Source organism: Balaenoptera borealis (genome assembly GCF_965194805.1).
Source record: "Balaenoptera borealis genome assembly, chromosome: 6".
Classification (NCBI taxonomy): Eukaryota; Metazoa; Chordata; class Mammalia; order Artiodactyla; family Balaenopteridae; genus Balaenoptera; species Balaenoptera borealis.
Window position 1 is genome coordinate 116,164,563 of NC_138863.1, and position 25,715 is coordinate 116,190,277.

The 25,715-nt window shown below is 38.6% G+C and overlaps 1 long non-coding RNA gene across 1 annotated transcript; it reads right to left on the minus strand.

The window, feature by feature from the left end:
• LOC309631038 lies at positions 1–25,715 on the minus strand. The gene is made up of 3 exons (XR_014246030.1): positions 25,412–25,715; positions 12,008–20,491; positions 1–11,672 (listed from the first exon to the last, which is right to left on the minus strand). It is a non-coding gene; the product is annotated as an uncharacterized lncRNA (long non-coding RNA).

Sequence of the window (25,715 nt, forward strand, 5' to 3'; positions counted from 1 at the left end):
AGAGCGCAGGCTCAGTAGTTGTGGTGCACGGGCTTAGTTGCTCCGCGGCATGTGGGATCTTCCTGGACCCAGGGCTCGAACCTGTGTCCCCTTCATTGGCAGGCAGATTCTTAGCCACTGCGCCACCAGGGAAGTCCCAATTTCCTCTATTTCAATGCAAATACTTGTTTCTATTTCCCTGGATGGACACTAATACACCCTTTAAATTAGAAGTAAATAGGTGATCATTATTGAATTAGTATACTTTACCACATAGTTGCATGGTGTTTCGCATCTGCCTATGATTTTATTTTCAGCCAAGTTATTTTCTATACATTTTTCCCCTTTGCCTTAGGAAATTGCCGAGAACTAATTTCATTTTCGATATCTTAAAGGGATATTATAAGAAAAGAGATAGAATTGGTTGATAAAACAAAATCCAAATTTATAATTAGAGAGTTGCAGATCAATCTATATGATGGAAATAGGTCCTAATAAGTTTTTTTTCGCCTTATTTCCTCTTTGCAGAGAGATCCTTGAAAGCCCATTATCTTTAGTAGGAAATATTTTTTTAATTTCTTTTAAAGGTTTGGAAGGATAAGAGCTTGAAGGGGAAATTGAGAAGAAGATGAGATTAGGAAAAGATTTCATGCAGGCAAAGAAAGATACATAAAGTAAACCACAGTATGGGCTTTGCATATGCAAACGAAGCATCTGAGCTATTTTCTGGAGGCTGCATTCTTCTGAGCTTTTCCAGTAATGGGGAAGGTTTTACTGATAAATTCATTCTTTCTGCCTGCCAAATCTACCTTTTGATATGTCCTCAGAATGAAGAGAGCACTACAGGGTGGTGGGGTGTGGTAAGAACAGGAGTTGGCAAAACACTGTGGGCTATGCTCCAATCTAGCCCACAGACTCTTTTATAAATAAAGTTTTATTAGCACATAGCTATGCTCATTTATTTGCCTATTGTTTATAGCTGCTTCCATGCTACAAAGGCAGAGTTAAGCAGTTACAACACAGACAGTGTGGCCTGTATTGACTGAAAAAATGCACAGTCTCGAAGTTGAGAATTATGTTTTATTTGGCAGAAAATACTGAGGACTTAAGCCCAGGACACAGCCTCTCAGATAGCTCTGAGGGACGGCTCTGAAGAGGTGGGGGAGGAATCAGGATATATAGGAGTCTTTGCAACAAAGACCAGGTAGCTGGAACATCAAAAATTATTATTAATTAAATAAAACCAGATATCTCAAGTTCAGGAACTTAGCGCTTTTCTATCTATGGCAAGATGCAGAAGTCTGGGCTCAGTGAAATCATTCCTTTGATATGCACCTCAGCTATCTGAGGCCAGTATCCTGTGCTTTCTCATCCTGAGTCTCCTCAGGGTGCACCATTAGGGGTGACTGCAGCTGTTGACTGCTAGATGGCGGGCATCCTGTTTCTATCTTGGGTTCTCTCAGGGCTCACCGTCCAGCAGCTGTAATGTGATGGCCTGATGGCTGCGACATCCTTTTTTTACTGATATGGCAGGCAACATTTTTTCATTGACACTTGCAAAGCTGAAATGCTTACAATCTGTCATCTCATGAAAAAGTTTGCCAACCTCTGCTATAGAATAAGTTGCTTGTTCTCATGAAGGTCATTTTGGCCCTCTCTCTTCAGGTAAAACATTCCTGGTGTGCCTATTATGTGCCAGGTACTATGCTAGATGCTATGCAGAATAAAAGCACAGATAAGAATAGTCAATGTAGTTAAGGAATTCATCAGGTGGTAGAGGGAAGATGATACCTGCACACATAGGTAAGGCAAGGGAGTAAAATGGCTGCTAGTAGAAATGCAGACAGGGACTGTTCCAGAAGAGAAAGAAATTGCTTCTAACTAAGATGGAGGTGAAACAATAGGGATAAGCATTTTACTTTCTTTTCAAACCAGGAAGGCAGAAGACCTCCTGGGGGAGAGGGAAAAAAAAAAAAAAAAAAGGACCAGATATTGTTACTTGTGCTTTAAGTTCAGCTTGTCGGACTCACATGCATCTAAGGAAAGCAGGATAAAAATGATTAAAATCAGGGGAAAACAATTTTGGATTATCACCAATTCATTCACCGATTTACTCATCAGTATTTGAGTGCCCTCTCTTCCAGGCACTGTACGATGTGCTGGAAATAGACAGTAAACATGGCAGAAAATGTTCCTGCCCCCAGGGAGCTTATATTTTAATGGGTAGGTATTATACACAGCCTTTGTTCAGCAGACTGGAAAGGATTTCCATATGAATCTAGTGGAAGCTTTAGGGGGATCTTCGAATCAAGGCACAAGGAGAATGTATAACAGTGTTGATGATTCAGGAGAGCTGGAAGGTGGAGAATGTGGGTTCAAGATTTAAACTGCCTAGGATTGTATTACATTGCCCTGTATCAGCTATGTGACCTTGGGAAAGTTACTGAATACCTCTGTGTCTCAGGTTCTTCATCTTTAAAGTGGGGATGATAAGAGAATCTATCATAAGATTATTGTAAGTGTTAAAAGACAGCATGTTTGCAAAGTGCTTAGAATGGTGGGTGCCTGGCACATAGTAAGTGCTCTGTGGAGTTTATTAATAGAAGAACCAACCAATTTGCTTGTACTCTGAAACTGCTCACGTTTTGGTTATTTTATTTTCATTTTGATATTTTTATTTTTGGGGATCTCTGATGAGATGAGTGAACAAATCTGAGGAGAGAGAAGTGTTTTACTCTTTATATTTTAAGTGAAAGTACTTGAGGGTTAGAAGATCAAGCTAGCATGAAGTAATAATTTAATTAGCTTTCTCTACTTCATTTGGAATAATTCACTCCATGTATGCAGAACTGCTGCTTTTAAAGGTCCCAAAATGTTTTCTTGGAAAATATGCAATTTTCCATTGAAACATGAAGAATAGCAAAACCAAATTATAATCATCATCGTCATCTAATGTTTACTAAATGGCTACTATATACCAGTCATAGAAGTTGGTTTCATATAATTATTAACTCTTCTCATTACTCATAGAAATTCCGTAAAGCTGATGTTTGCATCCCCATGTTTCAAATAAGAAAGCTCAGGTGTGCAGATAGCTAAGGTGATATTCCCAAGTCACATGTGAGGCGTGACACAGAACAAGGAGTCCTTCCTAGGAAAACTTGACTCCAAAGTGTGTCGTCTTTCTCTTATGTGATGTGGTCTCAAGGACACATGAATGGAAAAGCTATCATTTAGAACACCTAATATATCTTCTTTCAATAATAGGGTGTTAGTAAGCCAAATTATATGTTTTTTTGTCATTTATCAATTATAAAAGCATTACATATTTACTATAGAAATTTTGAAAAATTCAGAGAATTATGAAGAAGATATATATCAACCATAATCCTACCCACTGGAAACAGCCATTATTCATATGTTTTAATATATTCTTTTAAGCTTCTCCCTCTTTTTACACACACACACACACACACACACACGCTTACTTCTAAATGATTTCTTACCTTTTTATATCTTAATTCAGATTTTTAAATTTAATATGTCATTGAGTTTTATGTGTCATTGTTTATTTAAAAAAACATTATTTTAATATCTGCATAGTATATTTGTATCTATAGTACAATAGCATTTAACCAGATGCTTTGAATGCTTTCAATTATAAATATATTTTAATGAAATTTTGATGTGGTCTTTGACCCTCTGATTGCTTCTTTATAATAAATACTTATAAGTAGAATGGCTGGGTTAAAGGGTAAAATTATTTTAAGATTACTGATCTGTATAGACAAATCATCTTCTAGAAAGGCCACAGTTAAGTCAATGCCAATTTTTCTAATGCCCTATTTGAACATAGAAACATCTGTATAATTTTCCCACCTTAATCATCAAGAACTTTATTAATTTTTAGGTTATACTTGGTATGAACTGAACAATACAAAAATATCTAAGACAGCATGCTACCCAGCTTCCAAAAATGTTTAATCCAAGATAGAATTATGCAATTAATAAATATTTGTTCAATACCTTCCATTTCTGAAAATTAAAATGGTAAGGGTAGGTGCTAAATATAAAAATTGTAGGTTTTGTGTGTGTTTTTGAGTGCGCATGGGCGTGTGTGTGTGTTTTAGAAGGTAGTGATATGGAAAGTTCCCAGAAGTTTTCTAAAATCGTTTAAAGTCTATGGATATGACAAACATTCCAAATATAAGGGTATCTTCAGCAGTAGAGCAGTAGCCAAAGGTTTTTTTTGGGGGGTGGGAAGTGAATAATCCACTTCCTAAAACATAGAACACAAGTTAATTTCAAAGCAACATTTCACAATTTTATGCTTCATTAAATTAATACTTATACCTAGGAAATAGATAATCACATTCTGGATAATGTAGCCCTGATACACCAGCCAGAGCTGATGATATCAAGAGATGGGCCTTTGCCTTCATGACACCAAAGTAGGCAACCAAAGCAGCAGAGAAGACCAGAGAGTAACTCAGTCGTCTTGATGACTGAGCACCAGAGAAAAGCCAAGACAACGCCCTTAAGAAGGAAATGATGAGCTTTATTCATGCAGAGGCCTTGCTTAGCTCCTGGAAAGTTCTTGAACTGTGTTCTAGTTTTTGTAAAGCTCAGACCTATTTGGGGTTTGGTTCTTTTTCTGAGGATATTTTGAAGGTTTATATTGTGATTCTTTGAGACCTAGATTATGGTAAATCTCCATTATTTGAAATGGTATCATCTCCATTATTTGAGGCAGCCTGAGTAAGCCTCTATTTCTTGTTATATAAGTAAAATAATAAAGCAAAATGATTTCTAAAGGTCTGAAACATCAAGCTTTTCCATAATCCATGTGCCATCAGTCATAACTAGGAAGACAGAACAAAGAAACAAAAATACAGCAACTAAGGATGAAGAAGATAAAAATATTGCTCTTGTTCCGTAATGGTAGCAGTCTCCCTGAAAAGACAGAAGTCATATGTAAGAATCCCTTTCAATTTAAAAATTATGAGAATTACTATTATAGTACATCTTCTAGCCTCTACCTATCTAGCTACTGAAGACCAGGTAGAGATTTGACAGAAGGAAAAAAAAAAAAACAGAACAAACAAAAATATATATATGTGTGTGTATGTGTGTATATATATATATATATGTGTATATATATATATATATATATATATATATATATATATATAGGACTATAAATCTTTCTGTTATCTGTGAGCAGAAAATGGGCTCTATGAAAGGGATTGCAAGAGGCAATGATCCCACTTGAAATTAGGACAGTAATTAAGCACCAAAATAATGACAACAATTGAGAAGAAAATGTTCTCTAGTGGAAAATTCTCAGTAATCCAATTTGTAATGATATAAATAATCTTCCCCAACTTTCTTTTGAATGATGTATAATCTCTTAATGGCGATGTTGTCAGTGTGAGGAAAATTAATGCTTTATTCATTGAAGAGGTTCAAACAAGAGAGAATCATCTTCCGTGGTTGAAAGTGCAAAAATAATTCAATGTTGATATGTTTAAGACATTCTTTTCCATATTTCTTTGAACTAACTTTGAATGTCTTATGAAAGGCAAATATTTTACCCTGCCAGCAAAAAACCTTAAAACGTTAACTATTAATAATCTGAAAAATGTTAGAACCTAGGTACCACTCACTTTATACTCAACCTCCTAGTATAAAAAAAAAAAAATGCATGTTAAAAATTAAAATGAAAGCTGGTTGTTAGGGTAAAGCCATTGTTAACCAGAATGCAACTAATCAAATTTTTAGTTAGTTTAGTAAATTACTATGTTCTGGTACAAAAAAGGTGAACACACACAATCACATATACACACAGAGACACACACTCACAAATAAGACTGGTATAATAATTTATGGATAATTGCTAATATATCACTAAATGTCCATATATATCACTAAGTATTCAGTACACACAATAAATTTAAGAGACTATTCCATCTTTATAATGTGATCATGGAGATGATAAATATGAATGATAAAATTAAAAACTAATTCAAGATACTACCAGATTACCAAATAATTAGTGGAGATGTCTGTTTCTCATGCTGGACTGGAGACACATTAAAAAAAATTGTGGGAATATTAATAAAATTCCCAATGAAAATGATTATCTTAAGGCTCTAACTAAAAATTTTGCTCTTTTCACTCAGTTGATCTCCAAAATGTTTAAGGAAAGAGACTACATTTAAAACTATTGCTTGATGTTGTGACTGGCAAGGGCCTAATTTCCAAAATATACAAACAGCTCATACAACTCAATAACAACCATAACAACCCAATCAAAAAATGGGTGGAAGACCTAAACAGACATTTCTCCAAAGAAGACATACAGATGACCAACAGGCACATGAAAAGATGCTCAACATTGCTAATTATTAGAGAAATGCAAATCAAAACTACAATGAGGTACCACTGGTCAGAATGGTCATCATTGAAAAATCTACAAATAATAAATGCTGGAGAGGAGGTGGAGAAAAAAGGAACCCTCCTACACTGTCAGTGGGAATGTAAATTGGTACAGCCACTATAGAAAACAGTATGGAGGTTCCTTACAAAACTAAAAATAGAGTTGCCATATGATCCAGCAAGCCCACTCCTGGGCATATATCTGGACAAAACTATAATTCGAAAAGATACACGCACCCCTATGTTCATAGCAGTGCTATTTACAGTAGCGAAGACATGGAAACAACCAAAATGCCCATCAACAGATAAATAGATAAAGAAGATGTGGTATATTTATAAAATGGAATACTACTCAGCCATAAAAAATAATGAATAATGCCATTTTCAGCAACATGGATGGACCTAGAGATGATCATACTAAGTGAAGTAAGTCAGAAAGAGAAAAACAAACATGTGATATCACTTATATGCAGGATCTAAAATATGACACAAATGAACTTATCTACGAAAAAGAAACAGACTCACAGACATAGAGAACAGACTTGCGGTTGACAAGGGGGAGGTGGGTGGGAGAGGGATGTATTGGGAGTTTGGGATTAACAAATGCAAACTATCATATATATGTATAATCACAGCTGTATGCCAGAAACTAACACAACATTGTAAATCAACTATACTTCAATAAAATAAATTAAAAAAAACAGACTTGCTTGGAATTGTACACAAAAGTGTGTTTGATATAAGAACCAATGTTTTGGTTCTGTGTGGCTTGATGAAGGAATTTCCTTTGGTATATACAGTAAATACAGTCAACATGAAGATGTGGAACTAGAATGGATCCTGGTGACACAACGGGGTCATCTCCTCCTTAACCTTCCACATCTAAACCCAAGACAATGATCCTGAGATCCTAAATTGTCTTTCCTCATCCAACTGAGCTTTATCCCTACACTAAACTGTACATAGGAAACAGGACTTGGGATAATATACAATGTACATAAGAAGGACTATGGACCATACCTCAGTTATGTAGCAATTTCAGCTAACTGGGATATCCCTCTTCTTAAGCATTCTTATTAAGCAATATCTTACTGTATAAAAATAAAATTGTAATCTTGATTATGTCCCAAACTGGCTTAGTCTTCCTTATTCAAAAGATAATGGTTTAAAGTGGATAAATTGTAAGATGTATGAAGATTATAGTATTTTAGAAGCGTCAGGATCCACTAATTAGGGAAGGGTGGTAAGTAGCTTCATTAATCCCATTTTATAGGTGATCCAATATATTGAAGAGACTAGCACAAAATAACGACTACCATATTTATTCAAATATAAGGCACATTTAAAAACACAAAAACACAACCACCACCACCTGCCAGTTGAGAAACAGAGAAGGGGTTGCAACAGAACTGTCGCTGGCCTAAGCCTATATGATTAAGCCATGCCTGGAGGGCTCATCCAATCATCAATACAGTTAATTTTCCTCATAGAACCACAGACAATTATATCTTAGCTTATTTTTATATTCTTAACTTCCCACTAAGATTTCTTTAAAAAATTTCATGAGGAGACTACACTGCAATGAAAAGTTATTGCACATGAAGTAGGCAGCATGCCTCATGCTGAGCAGAGCAGTTAAAGGCAATAGAAAGGGCTTGATCCTTCAGAGTAAGTCTGAGCATTCTCAAAGGCCATTTTGTGATTGATCGTAAAAGGTCGTAAAAGACGATCACTTAGGCATAAACCATCTACTTGTCAAAAGCATCTTGCTGCTGTTCCTGCTAATGTAGGGGACATGGGTTTGAGCCCTGGTCCGGGAAGATCCCACATGCCGCGGAGCAACCAAACTTATATGTTTTTACTGAAAATAAAAGTGGTAGCCTAGGTAATGAGTGCCATAATAATAAGTTAGACAAAAAAAATGTTTTCCCCCACCACTACCTTCCCTTTCCCGAAGCTGTTATTAAACTGATGGTGAATTTTACATTAAACGGTACTTTAGAATTAAAGAAAATAGTGATTGATGATAAAAGTAGAACTAAAAATTCAGGGCTCCAAATTTTATATCTAGTAAACTACTAAACATTTTTATATCTTTTCATTTGTCTTGCTCCTGTCTTTTGCTAAGAACCCTATTTAAATATCTCAAATCTCTGATGAGATATTGTAAGAGGGAATTGCCTTTTTTTTTTTTTTAAAGATTTGGCAAATGAATTTCCTTTGATATTTGTTTAGGTGCATTCGTTACTATTCTGACACATAGAGCTAGAGCTTGAGAAATCATCAATCACTTTCCTACTTTTGGAAAGGCCTGCATCATCCCAGAATAGATTTTTACCTAAAATTTAAAAAGAGGAGTCCATCAGCCACTGTGGAGAACAGTATAGAGATTCCTTAAAAAACTAAAAATAAGCTACCATATGATCCAGCAATCCTGCTCCTGGGCATATATCCCAATAAAACCGTAATTCGAAAAGATACATGCACCTCAGTGTTCATTGCAGCACTATTTACAGTAGCCAAGACATAGAAGCAACCAAAAAGTCCATCGACAGAGGAGTGGATAAAGAAGACGTGGTACATACATACAATGGAATATTACTCAGCCATAAAAAGAACAAAATAATGCCATTTACAGCAAAATGGAAGGACTTAGAGATTGTCATACTGAGTGAAGTAAGACAGAGAAAGACAAATATCACATGTGGAATCTTAAAAAAATGGTACCAATTAACTTATTTACGAAACAGAAATAGAGTCACAGATGTAGAAAACAAACTTACGGTTACTAAGGGGGAAAGTGAACGGGGAGGGATAAATTGGGAGACTGGGGTTGACATATACACACTATTATATATAAAATAGATAACTAATAAGGACCTACCATATAGCACAGGGAACTCTGCTCCATACTCTATAATGACATATATGGGAAAAGAATCTAAGAAAGAGTGGATATATGTACATGTATGACTGATTCACTTTGTCCTACACCTGAAAATAGCACAGCATTGTGGATCAACTGTGCTCCAATAAAAATTTTAAAAATAAATAAAATACAATAAAATAAAAATAGAGTCCACCACAATTCCACACGAAAATGAAAGTCAGTGGTTTTCAAATATTAAAGCATGCATCAAAGTAGTATCGTTACCTCTTGATTTCTCTTTTTGTCATTCACACTACATACATCTCCAGTCCTACACTGTTCAACATGGTAGCCACTAGCCACATGGGACTGTTTACATTTAAATTAAATGAAAGTCATATTTCAGTTCCTCTGCTGCACTACCTGCATTTGAAGTGTGCAATTGTCATGTATGGCTAGAGGCTACTGTATTAGACAGATACAGACGGTTTCCATCATCATTGAAAGTTCTACTGGATGGGACTGCAGTTTAGTTAAGAAAATCTCTTCAAGGATTCTTGGGTGTTATTTAAAATGAACATGGAGGAAAATGAACTTGCCTCAGGGTGTAATCAGTAGATGTAGACATTTACATGCTAAATGTGGAAGGAGAGCTAGTCATAGAATTTTATAGCTCTGAGGACCCTAGGAGGTAATTTAATATAACTCCTCTTATTTTACTGTTGTGGAAACAGTAAAGGTTAAGTGTTTTGTGTAATGTCACCTAGGATTTTGTGACAAGGTTTAATCATCGGTATTGGTAGTGACACACATTCACAAATTTTGAAAGAAAGCATGTAAAATGAATTCTTGCACTGAAACTAAGCCAAGTTCCCACTTGAGCAGATCCAACCTGGCTAATGTTTCCCCTAGAGACCAAATTCAAAGTTCCAGTCTGAGAATTGTTGATTTATTATTTCCATCCAGTCACTCTAACTATTCCAGCGTTTGGTTGATTCAATCAGGAATGCCCTCTAAATATGCTGTAAAATAATTTATTCAGCTTTAGCAAAACATTTTACTTTTGTGAGGCATCTGTTTAGCTAGACTTATTACTGGCTGAGGGTTGAAGATCTATAGAGTGAAAGAGTGAAAGAGACTACAAAGTTCAAGCCTAGGTGTTGCTTTTCCGTGTTTCCTCATTCAGCTGGATACTGAGGTGTCAGGCAATTTTGCATTTAAATCTCACATTAACGTTTACTGGTACTGTGATGCTTAGTCCATCTGGGCTGCTATAACAAAACACCACAGTCTGGGTGGCTTACGAATAACAGAACTTTATTACTCACAGTTCGGGAGGCTGAAAGTCTGAGATCAAGGTTCCAGCATGGTCAGGTGAAGGCTCTCTTCCTGGTCGCAGACTTATTGTATCTTCGTATGGTGGAAGGGGCTAGGGAGTTCTGTAGAATCTCTTTTATAAGACCACTAATTCCACTCAAGAGGGCTCCACCCTCCTGACCTAGGAACCTCCTAAAGGCCCTTCTTACTCATACCATCACTTTTGGGGGGTAGGATTTCAACACATGACTTTGGGCAGGGGACATGAACATTCAGACTGTAGCAGTGACCTGGCACAAGAGTAGGCATATTCATTACTGTACCCACTTGCCCCTTTACTGCAGTAGGCTCCCCTGTCCTTGCTCCTGTCATGAGGAGCTCAGACTGTCCATGTTTATTGCTTCTCCAACATCTTTAACCAGGGCACAGGTGCATAAGTGTGTGCCTAGGTGGAGACCTGATCCAAAGGCAGCTGACCTGTAAGTGGGCCTATGACATAGGACTTGCATGGTGTAGTTCACAAGAATAAGCCAGGTATATGGTATTTTGAAATTTCCAATGAGGATAGTAAGAGACAAGAACAGTTAGTGGAAAGGGGAATGTCCAGAATTGAGGGTTGCCGAGATGTGGAGAGAATTGGTCAAAGATTTTGAGCTGTATACAAGCAGAAACAATAAAACATTCAGAAACTGAAAGCAGAGAAAGTTGGCCAGTGGCAGGGGATGGAGGGCAGGCATTTGGAGAGAGACTGAGAAAAGGTACAGAGTGCTTCAGAGAAGCTGAAATTTGCTCACAGGAGACAGGCAGCCCTTGAGCAAGCAACTACAAATTCTGAGTGAGACCCAATTGTAGTTTGTTTTCCTGATGACATTCCCTAGTTGAGTTTCCTATTTGAGCTCTGAATCTCTTTATTTCTCCTTTCAGTTCTTTTTTTTTTTTTTTTTTGACTTGAAGTCATTTGTTAATTTTATGTAATTTGCAACCAAAGCATTCCTATCTCAGTCTGGGGTAAGAATACCAATTCCAATAGCTTGTTGCAAGGACTAAAAGGAAAAATAAAGATGGCAACCTTGGGCTTCCCTGGTGGCGCAGTGGTTGAGAATCTGCCTGCCAATGCAGGGGACACGGGTTCGAGCCCTGGTCTGGGAAGATCCCACATGCCGCGGAGCAACTAGGCCCGTGAGCCACAACTACTGAGCCTGCGCGTCTGGAGCCTGTGCTCCACAACAAGAGAGGCCGCGATAGTGAGAGGCCCGCGCACCGCGATGAAGAGTGGCCCCCACTTGCCACAACTAGAGAAAGCCCTCGCACAGAAACGAAGACCCAACACAGCAATCAATCAATCAATAAATAAATAAATAAATAAATAAATAAGCTTTTAAAAAAAAAAAAAAAGTTGGCAACCTTTCAGAAACTCAGTAATTCTTTAAGGTAGTTAATTAATGAGGTTAAATGAAACAAGTTATTTCCCTAAAATGAATGGAAAAAAAGTTTAGTGTTAAGATAACATTAGAGTTTTCTGAAATTTCCAATTAGTCTTCTTCAGTTTCCAGCATCTATTACAAATAGTGCCCAGAGGCCCTGTGCTAGTAGAAAGAGGCCATCCGGAAGTGTGGATTTTGGACCACTTATTTGGTAGAGATTACTGTTGCCCAGCCATATCAGATTCTCCTCTACTTTCTGGATATATGAAGTACTGTGTTTTCCAGATCCTTGCCCAAGACCATATTATTTGTTCCAACCAATAGCCTGAGTAGAATTTACACGTCTTTTCTGAGTAAGAGCCATGACTAGCCCTGACAAACCGTCAGCTGTCTTTATCTGTCATAGTGATTCCAAAAGGCACATGTGGAGATGATGAAGCCACAAGATGGAAAACTACAAAAGTCTATAAAGTCATGTGTTAAGAGAAAGTCATGCCTTAGAAGAGAACTGCCCTGGTGAGCTACCCAAATTGCAGCAGAATTGTCTAAGCAAGGAACACTTTTAAAGGCTAAGCCACTGTGAGGTTGGGGGTTTATACGTTACACAGCATAAACCGTTCTATCCTGACTGTGGTAGTTTGCAATGTCTAGGTGAAGTTGTTACCATTTTTCCTAGTACTCTGACTTCCTCATGCATATACTAGAAGAAGACTAGATTTCCTCCAATGACTCTTCTAAGGTATACATTCATTCTACAATTCTTCCCTAATGCCTGCCCTACTTATTTCGCGGATTTACTGAGAAGATGCTCTGAAAAGGAGCAAGGACCTTACTGATACCTTGTTACAAACAAAAGACGTTGCTGTCAAAGCTGACAGCTTCCAAACGAGGTCTCGCTATTTCTGAATTAAGCATTTGGAATGACGTCGATTTTAATTGTTAATTTGGGTATGTGCAAGTTTTTATCCTTTTCAGTTGGGGATATTTGAAGAGACTTTTTCCCCCCTTGTTTTGCCAGTATTTGAAAGCACACTTTAAAGAGTGCAGAGAGCTGTAACTGACTGAGCAAATCTGTTAGCTTCTCTGTGGCTCTTCTTAGCCTGTTTTTCTCTATCACCCAATGTGAATCTTACCTTTGGTGTCCTTGGCTAGTACTCTGATTCTACAGGTCAACTCTGCCCAAGAGTGCCTAAGAGAGTCATTGCTTGACTTACAGAAGCATGCTTATGTTATAATGAACAAATCTGGCCTTGATAGGGAAGGATCTACTCATTCCTTCACACTCAATAGGATATGACAATCCCAGAGACAGACAGAAGATCAAAATATCACCTTGGAAATCCAGTAACTCTCAGCTTAGAAAACAACAGTGGGATGGAGAGAATATCTAATGATTTTCATCCAGAACGACTGAGAGCTCCAGTTCTGAACCTGTCACTACCTCTCTGGGTGACTTTTTTGCAAGTTACTCAATTTCTCTAAACCTCAGCTCTCTCCTTTGAAAAATGGGTTAATAGCAACTACTTTACAGTATAGTTGAGAAAGTAAAATTAGACAGCTTATGCAAAGCACAAAGAATAATGCATGGCGCCATAAGTAGCTACAAATGCCATTTCTCTCATTTCTCTTACACAGGGAAGGTAAGGAAAGACTATAGATAGTATTTCCTGGCGAGAAAGTCCTGGATGAAGAGAATTGTCAGATGAGGACATCCTAAAGATCCTGAATATGGAGAGGAGAGGCCAGCAAGAGAACTCATAATTTTGTTCTGGACTGCCACTTTACTATTTTTTATCAAGAATAATAATTAAAAATTCTTACATTGGCACATGATTTTTACAGTTGTTTCCCAACTGAGTTTTAAGGAGAGGCGATCTCAGGATCTGAAGGATGGAAAGAATATCACCCCATTTTAAACGTAGGCCTTGAGGAGTCTGGAAACTTTTTGACTATTTAACTAGTTAGTATCCAAACAAAAAGGAAAACCTAGGTTATAAAATAACCAAGTAAGTAGACTATTCCTACCATTAAGGCCTTCTTTGTTCTAGGAACTGTGTCATGTTGACCAAAAGGTACACAGAGAATAAAAGTGTAGTTTCTGCCCTCAAGGGGATGAAATTCTGATGAGGAAGAAAATTAAATAAACAATTAATTTCAGTCCAGTGTGTTAAGTACTGTACTGGAGATAAGCAAACTTTGTTCATGAAACTCAGTGCATGACTAAACCAACAGGGGCGGGAGTGTTTGTATGCATGTTTGTGGGACAGGGGTAGAAAATCAGCAAGTCTTCCTGATGGAGATGTTCACAAGCTCTTGCAGGCTAGTTTTAATGTTAGGCAGCTTCCCACACCTTGTGGGCAGGGTTTCTGACCATCAGACCTCTCAGCCTCCATCAAGAAACATATAAAATATTGGGCAAGACCTTTAAGACAAACATTCTGTGCTTTGAAGCTTAGAATTCCTTTGAACTTTAAAAGTTTTCATTTTCAAGAGAACTTTGTTAAAATGCAAATTCCTGGCAAATGCTTAATCTTATCAGCTGGCACCTTTGGGGAATTAGTGAGCCTTGCTGGAGGTCTGGAGGTAAGGAGTTAAAAAAAGTTTCAAGGAAGGGAATGGTGATAGTTGGAGAGATGCCCAGCACCAAAAACAAACTGTATTGACCTCTTTTTTTGGACCAAGGCTAGACAAGACTTCTGTCAGTCAGTTCAGTGAAGCTTTGGTTCTGTTCAACCCTACTGGTTCCAAAATATAAAGTGAGAAAAATAAAGAGTCCATTAGCTCAGAGTAAGGTGGCCCAGAGGATTGAAGCACACCAATCTATTTTCCTATTTGATAGCGGTCATGGTTGAAGGCTAGTGGGGCAATGACTGTGTCCTTATTGATCCCAGCTGAGAAGTGGGACCCGATCTTACTACTCCTCCCTCTTTGATGCATGCTCTCTTTCTTTTCTTTTACTGCTTTTTCATTTGCTCAGTTCTCCATCTTTTCCAATGAGAAATTTACAAAGCCTCCGGGAGAGAACTACAAACACATTTACAGTGAGCATTAGTTAATGACTTAATATGTCTTGTCCGAATAAATAAATTGCTAATGACTAAACTCCACACAACAATAATGGTATCATTTGCATACTAGAGTCAACAGACTTTAGCCCATAGATAAATTCTGCCCCTGCATATTCATCTAGAAGGATAAGCCCAACAAAAGTGATGAATCTAGACAGGGTAAGGGGATCATGGCCATAGGATATGAGGAATACATGATGTACTCTCTACATGGGTTGATAGATGGCTCTACTATCTACCAAGTCATGTAAGCTGGAAAGCCAAGCTATCTCTAACTCCCCCATCCACCTCATTGTCCACATCCAGACTTGTCCTAAGTTCTTCTAATTTTCATTTTGAATACTTGTTGAATCCATTTCCCACTCCTTTCCATGCTCACAGCTTCTGCTTTACATCAAGCTCTCTCCTGCTCAAACAGGTAGAACAGTGATCTCCTTGCGCCCCCCCACCTTGTCCCCCTGTAGATCCATCTTCCACTCAGTTTCCAGGATTCAAAGGCCATATCTAACGATGCCACTGCTCTTTCAGTAGCTCCACGTCTTCTAGAGAGGAGAGTGTGAGCTCCTCTCCATGACATCTAAAGCCTTTGATGATAGGATGGTGATGAAGATGGTAAAGATGGCTAAGGTTTCCTGAGCATTACCATGTGCCAGATACACTGCACTAGATGTTTTGATGTATGTTGCTTAACTTAATCCCTTAATATATTTTGGAATAGATACTATCTATCTTCTACAGAAGAAGAAACTGCTTTCAAGGTTTGTTTGCCTGCCTAGGAAATGCTGGAGAAGAGTTTGATCCAAGGTCAATCCTTCCCCAGAGTATGTACTCATAACTACAATATTACACTCCCTTGCCTCTCCTAAATCAACATGACAAACAAGAAGATAGTCTTTTTATCTTTGAGGAAGTCCAGTGTGTAATTGAACAAATGTGGTTTCAGCAGAAGTCCTACAATTCATTTGGGAAAAGCTAAGCTAGCCAGCCAAGTGGCTCAGATGAGCCAACGATTCCTTAAATCAATATTCAGGTCCCCAGGGCAAGCAGCATTAGGGAGTGGTTTGTGCTTTTTAATACTGACTTCCTCAACTTTTTATAGGAGTCACACTTTTATCTGTTTTGGATGATATTTTTAATCCCTCCTTTGTAGGCCGAATGCAGGTTTCCAAAAGGTGCTGGTGAATAAACATTTAAAGTTTGACCTGGTGGCACTGCCTTCCAGTTAGCACTTCTGTTTCATCATTATCTCCTTTTTTGTCTGTATGAAAATATTTGTTTCTGTAACTACTGGAAAATTTTACTTTGCTTTGTTTTTGGCTCTGAATTATTTTTAATTTCAATTATGGACAAATAGAAAATGAATGTACTGAGACATTTTTGTTTCAGAAACAGCAATGGAAATCATTGGGTCTGTCAATAGCAATGCTTGCACTGTTTACAATAGTCAAGACATGGAAACAACTTAAATGTCCATCGACAGATGAATGGATAAAGAAGATGTGGTACACACACACACACACACACACACACACACACACACACACACACACACTGGAATATTACACAGCCATTAAAAAGAATGAAATAATGTCATTTGCTGCAACCTGGATGGACCTAGAGATTATCATACTAAGCAAAGTAAGTCAGAAAAAGAAAGACAAATTCCGTATGATATCACTTATCTGTGGAACCTAAAATATGACACAAATGAACGTATCTATGAAACAGAAAAAGACCCACAGACATAGAGAACAGACTTGTGGTTGCCAAGGCGGGGGGGTGTGGGCAGGGATGGATTCAGAGTTTAGGATTAGCAGGTGCAAACTATTATATATAGAATGGATAAACAACAAGGTCTTACTGCATAGCACAAGGAGCTATATTCAATATCCTGGATAAACTAGAATGGAAAAGAATATATATATGTATAACTGAATCACTTGGCTGTACAGCAGAAATTAACACATCATTGTAAATCAACTAAACTTCAATAAAATTAAAAAAAAATAGTAATGCTTTAGCCTCAACTGGACACACTTTAGATGCAAGCAGATCACCTGTGTTTTGAATTATGAAGGGAAAAGAAAAATTGAAGAGTATACTCATATTCCTGGAAATATTTTATGAAAAGATGTGCCCAAAGAGCAAAGTATGATTAGTATCCTCTAATGTTATAAATTCTGGAAATGGAAATGCTCCTTTTAACAGATACAAATATAGTTTGAATAATGCATAGTCTATCTTTATGCAGTTTTCAGAAGGACATTATTTCTTATTGCAGAGGACACATATGACTTTCTTGGCTTTCTGCATGGAAGAGGAAAGGATTCAAATGTGTGAACCCCTGTTTTCCCAGCATCATCCTTTTCATTTGCTCACTCAGAGAAACTTGTTTATTTTTCATTCCTAATAGCGGCAGTGCACTGTTGGCTTGGTGCTTGATTTGCTACAGGGCTAGTGGGCAGGGTCCTCTCTGGGGGAGAATGATTAAGCAGGAATTTGGGGAACAGGTGGATAGCTGGGGTTGCCGCTGGAAGCAAGCCTGCAAGGAAAGCAGTAGCAGCAAGTAGAAGTTTAGTCGCCTCTGGTGACAAGGTCTTCAGGGACTCTTCATCCCTGAACACCAATCTGAAGCTGGGAACATCAATCTCCCTCCTGACCAGTGGCTTATTAACATTCTGAATATCACTTTCAATTAAATTTCTCAAATGCTCATTTAGTTTCTAGTTAATAAGGCAGGATTAGATGTCATGTATGATCCAGCAGGTTGTTTTTAAAAGATAAAAACAAAAGAAGCCCTGGGATAAGTTAAGCAGCAGGCATGTTCCTATGCCCACATGGTGCCCAAACCACTGGCCACTGTTGGCTTTGCAAATGGACACAGGACAGTTTTTAAGGTATTTTTACTAATGGAAGCTTTCAATCAAATATTCACTCCTAGGAAAACCAACATATTGTTTCCCGATGGCTGCACAAATTCAATCAGCTTCTTTAGTCCAAATTATTCAGGGTTTCTGTAGTACAGTACTTCTACAGATAGGGGGCAGCGGTAGTTGTAAGATGGTACTACAGGTAGGATCTGTCAGCCTAGGAACACCTTTTTTGAGATGCTAATGTTAATAAAAATAATTGCAGTGAGAACTGCTATTGTCTGTCATTGTGGTCAGCACTTCCAGTAAAAACCCCACCTATGTTTTTTTATTTTTAATTTTTTTGGTGTTTCACATTTTTCAGGTGTACTTTCTTTGTTTTATTGAAGTATAGTTGATTTACAATATTATATTAGTTTCAGGTACACCACATAGTGATTCAATATTTTTATAGATTATATTCCATTTAAAGTTATAATAAAATATTGGCTATAGTCCCTTTGCTGTAAAGTATATCTTTATAGCTTATTTATTTTATGCATAGTAGTTTGTGCCTCTTAATCTCTTACCCCTATTCCCCCTCCTCCCCCGCCATACCACTGGTCACCACGAGTTTGGTCTCTCTCTGTGAGTCTTTTTCTGTCTTGTTATATTCATTCGTTTTATAACAATTCCACATATAAGTGATAACATATGGTATTTGTCTTTCTCTGTCTGACTTACTTCACTGAGCATACTACCTTCTAGGTCTCTCCAGGCTGCTGCAAACGTCAGAATTTCATACTCTTTTATGGCTGTGTAATATCCCATTGTATATGTGTGTACGTGTACACATCTTATCCGTTCATCAAAGAAATGCAAATCAAAGTCACACTTATCAGAATGGCTATCATCAAAAAGCTGACAAATAATAAACGTTGGCAAGCGTGTAGGGAAATGGGAACCTTTGTACACTCTTGGTGGGAATGTAAATTGATGCAGCCACTGCAGAAAACAGTATGGAGGTTCCTCAAAAAACTAGAAATAGAACTATCATATGATCCAGCAGTTCCACTCTTGGGTATATATATCCAAAGAAAACAAAAACCCTACTCTGAAAAGATACAAACCTCATTTAATCATCACATCAGTCCTCTGAGGAAAGTCTAACATCCAGTTTCAGATGGTGAAACTGAGACATAGAGTTTCATTTGCCCATCACCAAAAGAGCTAGTTTGTGCTAATAGGGAAGTGACAATTATATAATAGGAGTCACTCTTTCATCTTCAGTCTTCTTTCCCTCTTCTCCACCCTCTTCTTGAAAGTGGAACAGGCTTAGCCCTCAATGGACTCTTGATAGACTTACTGGCTAACAGTGAACCAACGGGGAGGAGTGCAGAGGTGGGAGGCAAGCAGCGGGGGAGATCAGGGTGCCCTGATCACACTGGAAGAGTCGCGAGAAGGTGCAGGTGATGCAGTTGTGATGCAGAAGATGCAGATGCAGTGACGCATCATCACTTTCCCCTCAAGAACATGTGTTTACGCTCCACCTACGCTCCCAAGCCAGGGCAGTGGAAGAATTTTGAAAGCTCCAGGGCTTTGGAGTCAAAACCTAGTCTGAGCCCCACCAATGCCTTTTTCTAGTTGTGTGAACTCAGGAGAGCTACTTTATCCTGGGCCTCCGTTGTTCCTAAAGCATGACTTTCCCCCTACTTCGTTAGACATCTTGACCCTTGGTCACAAGTGTGGGTGTATGACCCAGGCTTGGGCAGTTATCGTGCCCCATTCTCTTGGACAAAAAAATGTTTCAGAGATGGCCTTTGGAATCCTGTCACCCAGGTCTGTCCAGAGAAGTGAACTGTGTTTGAAGGCGCTCTATTTCTAAGTATGCATGACCTTGAATTAGCATTTGACCTTTCTCTATGTGGTAAAATCATGGCATTGGATTAGATTAGGTTCTCTTTACTTCCAACAAGCTCTAATAGTTTATTACTGCATCTGAAGGAAAACACACTCCCAGTTTTTATTCAATATAGTTGGGTTTTATAAAATACCAGATATGGGGGGAGGCGTTTTGAGGCAAAAATCTCTGTTAGTTGGCTATGAATCACTACAACCAAGGGATTTTTTAAAATGAGTTTTACAAAAAGACTTTGTGCACTGGAGTTTGGAAGTCTTTTTTGAAATAGTCTTTGGAAATCAACTCACTTACAAGAAATTTTGTAAGTTCAGTATTTTTGACACATGACTCCATACCTATAAAGGGAGGGAAGTTTCACTGGGATAGAGTTTCCAAAATCCTGAGTGGCTATAATTACAAAATACATTTTGCATAGAAATGTGCTAACAAGAAACAATAAGAGGCATTTGAAATAAGAAACCCAAGGGAGAAAAAGAATTCATGAAGCAAAGAACGTTAAAATAAATATTTGCTGAGTATTTGAATACATTCAAAGAGCAAAACTTTTTAATATATGTTTTCAATTGAAAATCAGAAGGTGGCAGCACTGCTTACTGAATAGACTTAGATGACAGCTCCAAGGAAACCTGCAGAGAGAATAAGCCATATTGTAGTTTATAAGCAGCAGCTAGAAGTTTATTGCTAAAAATGAAATAATTGTTGGTGAAATGCACCCCTAAAACCTCCAAGCACATTTGGGGGTTTGAAATAGTGACCCAGTTTTGGAGAGCTTTCACCTCCAAGGATGCAGTAGAGCCAGAAGCTTAACAGAACGAAGAAGGAGGCTCTGGACGGTTTTGGGCCTTTGGCTAAATTTCTTGCCATTAGACATAAAAAAATAAAGGCCCAAAGTATGGTCCCAGATCTGCAGCATCAAAATCACCTAGTAATTTGTAAAAAATGCTAATTTTCCAGCCCTGCCTCAGACCAACTGATCAGAAGTTCTAGGCGTAGGGTCCAGAAATCTGGGTTTTCTAAGCCTTCTAGGTGATTCTGGTGTACACTCAACTTTGAGAACTGAAGGTGTTGGTGTTGAGACTGCTGTTATCAGTCATGTTTCAAAATGTGGAGCAAGTCCTCAAACAATACCTTGCTGTAGGATTTACCAATTATGTGGTCTTATGTATAGCTTTAACCATAAGTAAACTTGAATAATAAGGGCGGGCATAAAAAGATAACCTGAAAGAAAGCAATCCCCTAAAAATGGGCTGGAACAATCAGTGAGAAATGTAGGAAGATATGAGGTTTTTCCCTCACATCATTTGAATTTCTGCCTACTTTCCAATAGCATGGAAATCTTCAGAAAAAATAACTATGTTTAAAGTAATTTTCTCTATCAGAAGTGCTTACAACTTATTCCTCAATACAATGAGAAACAAAATTTTGAAAATGATTTTTTTTTTTAAATATTTATTTATTTATTTATTATTTATTTATTTATTTTTGGCTGTGTTGGGTCTTCGTTGCTGCGCGTGGACTTTCTCTAGTTGCGGCAAGCAGGGGCTACTCTTCGTTGTGGTGCATGGGCTTCTCATTGCGGTGGCTTCTCTTGTTGCAGAGCATGGGCTCTAGGTGCACGGGCTTCAGTAGTTGTGGCACGTGGGCTCAGTAGTTGTGGCTCACGGGCTCTAGAGCACAGGCTCAGTAGTTATGGCGCACGGGCTTAGTTGCTCCGCGGCATGTGGGATCTTCCTGGACCAGGGATTGAACCTGTATCCCCTGCATTGGCAGGCAGATTCTTATCCACGGCACCACCAGGGAAGCCCGAAAATGATTTTTAATTGTTCTCAGAGAGAACAAATGCATAATAAAAGTATAATGCAAGCTGACGGTTCAAAAAAAAAAAAAAAAAAGCTGGAGGTGAAAAGTCAATTACACTTAAAAAGCATCAAGACTCTGGGAAGAAGTAATTTTGCCTTTTTAATGGGGATCGACTAAAATCTAGTTCGGAAAAATTCATTTGTTTTATTAATTAATTGCGTGGTTTTACAGTAGATGGCAGATAATGGGACCATTATTCCATTAGGTAAAATAACCCAACCACAGAGAGCAAGACCGCAGACAAAACACCCAAAACGGTGGCTGGCCGCCTCAGGGGGCCGCAAGGAGGGACAGTCCTCTGCTGTGGCCACAAACGTCCAAGGCTCCATCTTAACTTCACAGATCCATGAAGTTCATTTTGGCATGGCATCCAGACTTGATCAGTCCCTCAGACACAGCCTCTTTTTAACCAAACCCACAAGAAGTTCACATCAATATCACCTACCATGCCAATTTTTTTTTTTTTTTCCAGTTTGCTGTGTGCAGCAGAAGTAAAGACCAGCCAGAGAGTCTGTTAGGTGATCCGCATGTACGTACCTAGTCTTGGAGAATCCAAGGGAGAGTTAAATTAAAATTAGAAATGTGCTTGGTGAACATAATATCAAATCATAAACACTTAGCTGAGGAGTTTAGCATCCTAATGCCCCCATCTCCACCGTGAAGATAGACTTGTGAGACAAACCTGCTAATTGTGTTTTCGAGTCGCAGCATTATTACCTCTGAGCAGAATGTATTCCGCTTCTCTGACTGGTTTTTCCATGTTCTATGCTCAACTTCCCTCCACAGTCGACACTTTCTTTTTTGAGGTATCTTAATATCATTTCTTCGGATTTAGGTAAGGACAATCAAGTTTCCAAGAATACCTTTGTCTTTTTATTTATGTATGTGTTTTATGTAAGTTTCAGGTATCCTACATCATAATTTGACATCCGTGTACAAAGTGGTCACCACCACGTGTCTAGTAAGCATCCATCATCATACAGATGGCCTCCTTCACGTGTTTCACTCACCCACCCCACCCCCACCCCAAACTCCCTCCCCCTCTGGTAACCACTAGTCTGACCTCTGTATCTATGACTTTGTTTTTGTTTTATTTTGTTTGTTTGTTTGTTTTTAGATTCCACATATGAGTGAAATCCTACAGTATTTGTCTTTTCATCTTTTGTGGGTTTTTTTTTTTTGGCCATGCCCCTTGGCTTTCGGGATCTTAGATCCCTCACCAGGGATTGAACCCGTGCCCTCAGCAGTGAAAGCTCGGAGTCCTAACCATTGGACCTCCAGGGAATTCCCTGGTCCTTTGTCTTTTTTGTCACTGATTAACAGCACTGTCGTGCTACTCTTCCTAATAATAGATATCATGGTTGAGTGTTCCTCGGTGCCAGAACCTTGGAATGCCAGAGTGCTTGGTCCTAGCCCTCCTGAAGTTTACATTCCACCAGAGAAAGCAGCAGCCAGTGTAACAGGCAACCACAAGCCAGCAGTGTGGGACATGCAATGAGGAGGGAGGGAGTGGGCTATGGTGCCTTAGAGGGACAGCTGACCTTCATACTGAGGCCAGGGAAGGCTCCCTCAAGGAAGTAGTCTCTACACTGGGTCCTAGGCTAAGGGAATGGGAGACGGAAGGAGAAGGGTTTGCAGCAAAGTCAGTGGCAGTTGTTAAATTTCAAAAGGAAGGAAGAACACAAAAAATTTGATGAACCAGATGGATTAATATGGCTCCTGCACAAAGTAGAGAGAATACGGGAGAATGAAATGGGAAAGATCATGTTAGAGACTTAAGCTGGAGCCAGGTCAAGAAGGATTTTGTTTACATTATCAAGAAGTTCATTATTTATGTTGATGGTGAGCCAGTTAACGGTTTTAAGTAGAAGAGTGACTCAATATAATCTGTATTTTAGAAAGCTCATTCTGGCTATAGGATATACTATGGATTGAAAAGAGGCAAAGCTTGAAGGAAGAATGTCTTAATTTTTCTTGTTTCATTTCTTTTTCAGTACAGTCCTATACGATAAGAATAATAACAGTTTATCTGCCAAGAATTTTATATCAATTCTATTTAATCTTTATAATAATGCTCTAAGGTAGGTTATACTAGTAGTATCCTAATTGCCTAGATAAGAAAAATTACTGTTAGGAAGTTTAAGTAACTTGCCCAAGGTCACACAGCTGGTAAGTGTTACAATCAGGATATGAACTCAGTTTGGGCTCTTACCTGCTGGACCACTGCCTCCACCCTAGAGGAGAAGATGGCCTGAACTAGTTAGTGGCAGCTGGAAAGCAGAGAAGGCCACACACTGGAGAGCTATTAAGACAGTAGAAAGGGCAAGTCTTGGTGATTGCTTAAAGGTAGGTGGTGGGGAAGTCTTAAGGTTGCCTCAGAGTCACTACAAATTTTGCTCCCCACTTCACTTAGACCCTCTTCAGTTTGACAGTCTTTTCACTTGTTTTCTGGCCCCATCTCTTTTGCTTCATAACAACCATCTCAAACCTTCTCCACTCCTCCGCAGACACTGTGCTGTTCCATCTCTCCTCAACCTCAGTGGTTGTTTACAGTTCCTACTTAGTTTTGGATCTTTGGCTAGGATTAGTAATAATGTCCTTCTGTTTGCCAGGTTCAAATGAATTAACTGGCTCTTTATCAAAACATTTAGAACATAGGAAGAAGAGACAGAAGTCAGTGAAAAAGAAGATCTCTTTATTTCTTACTCATAGTAATATCAAATAATAGCATCTGTTTCCAGCCACGGTTTCTCAGCCTTTTGCTAGAGCAGTTTTGTTCTTTTGTTTCAAATGTCTGAGCTGATAAGACTTCCAGCCTCAGGAGGGACCGATAGGGAGAGGAAATAAAGTACATCCATGGTAGAGCCTTGCAGATATGATGTGGTCACTCCTTTCAGCAGAAATTGCAGGAGGCTGTCTGAACCTCTCCTTTATATTTTAGGTAATTGATAGTAATGACATCTGGTAACAACTTTTATTTTCTCCTTTAGGGCCAGAAAGGCTAGCTTTTGCTCTTTCCACATAGAATTGCTACGGAGTAGCCAAATCATCATTCCAGAGAAAGATCTGTGTGCTTCCACTTCCTTTCATAGACAGAACTTACCTAAATTATTAAATAAATGGATAAAGTGGACAAAGCCTTGTGGTGCCACACTTTAGGAATATTAGTTTATTTAGCCAGTTTCTTCTCAGATGCGGGAAGGATTATCACAGGAAAATGTCTAAGAAGATCTTTGAAAATATTTATTTTATTTTATTTTTATTGGAGTATAATTGCTTTACAATGTTGTGTTAGTTTCTGCTGTACAGTGACGTGAATCAGCTATATGTATACCTATATCCCCTCCTTCTTGGACCTCCCTCCCAACCTCCCCTCCACCTTCCCATCCATCTACGTCGTCACAGAGCACCGAGCTGAGCTTCCTGTGCTGTATAGCATGTTCCCGCTAGCTATCTATTTTATTCAGGATAGTGTATATACGTCACTCCTAATCTCCCAATTCATCTCACCCTCCCCTTCCTGCCCTGTGTCCACACGTCCCTCTCAATTCTTGCTGTTATTTGGAGCAGATAGAAATCCTGATCTTTGTGGCATGGCACACGCATTACTTTGCTAGAGCTGTCATAACATCATAACAAGATACCATAGACTGTGTGGCTTAAACAACAGAAATTTATGTTCTCACATTTCTGGAGGATGGAAGTCCAACATCAATGTCGGCAGGTCTGGTTTCTTCTGTGGCCTCTCTCCTTGGCCTGTAGATGGCTGTCTTCTCCCTTTGTCCTCACATGGCCTTTTCTCTGTGCATTCCCGTCCCTGGTATCGCTTCCTCTTCTTCTAAGGACACCAGTCAGATTGGCTTAGGACCCACCCTAACAGTCTCGTTTTAACTTAATTACCCCCTCAAAGGCCCAGTCTCCAAATAGAGTCACAATCTGAGGCACTAGAGGTTAGGGTTTCCACATACGGATTTTGAAAAGACACAATTC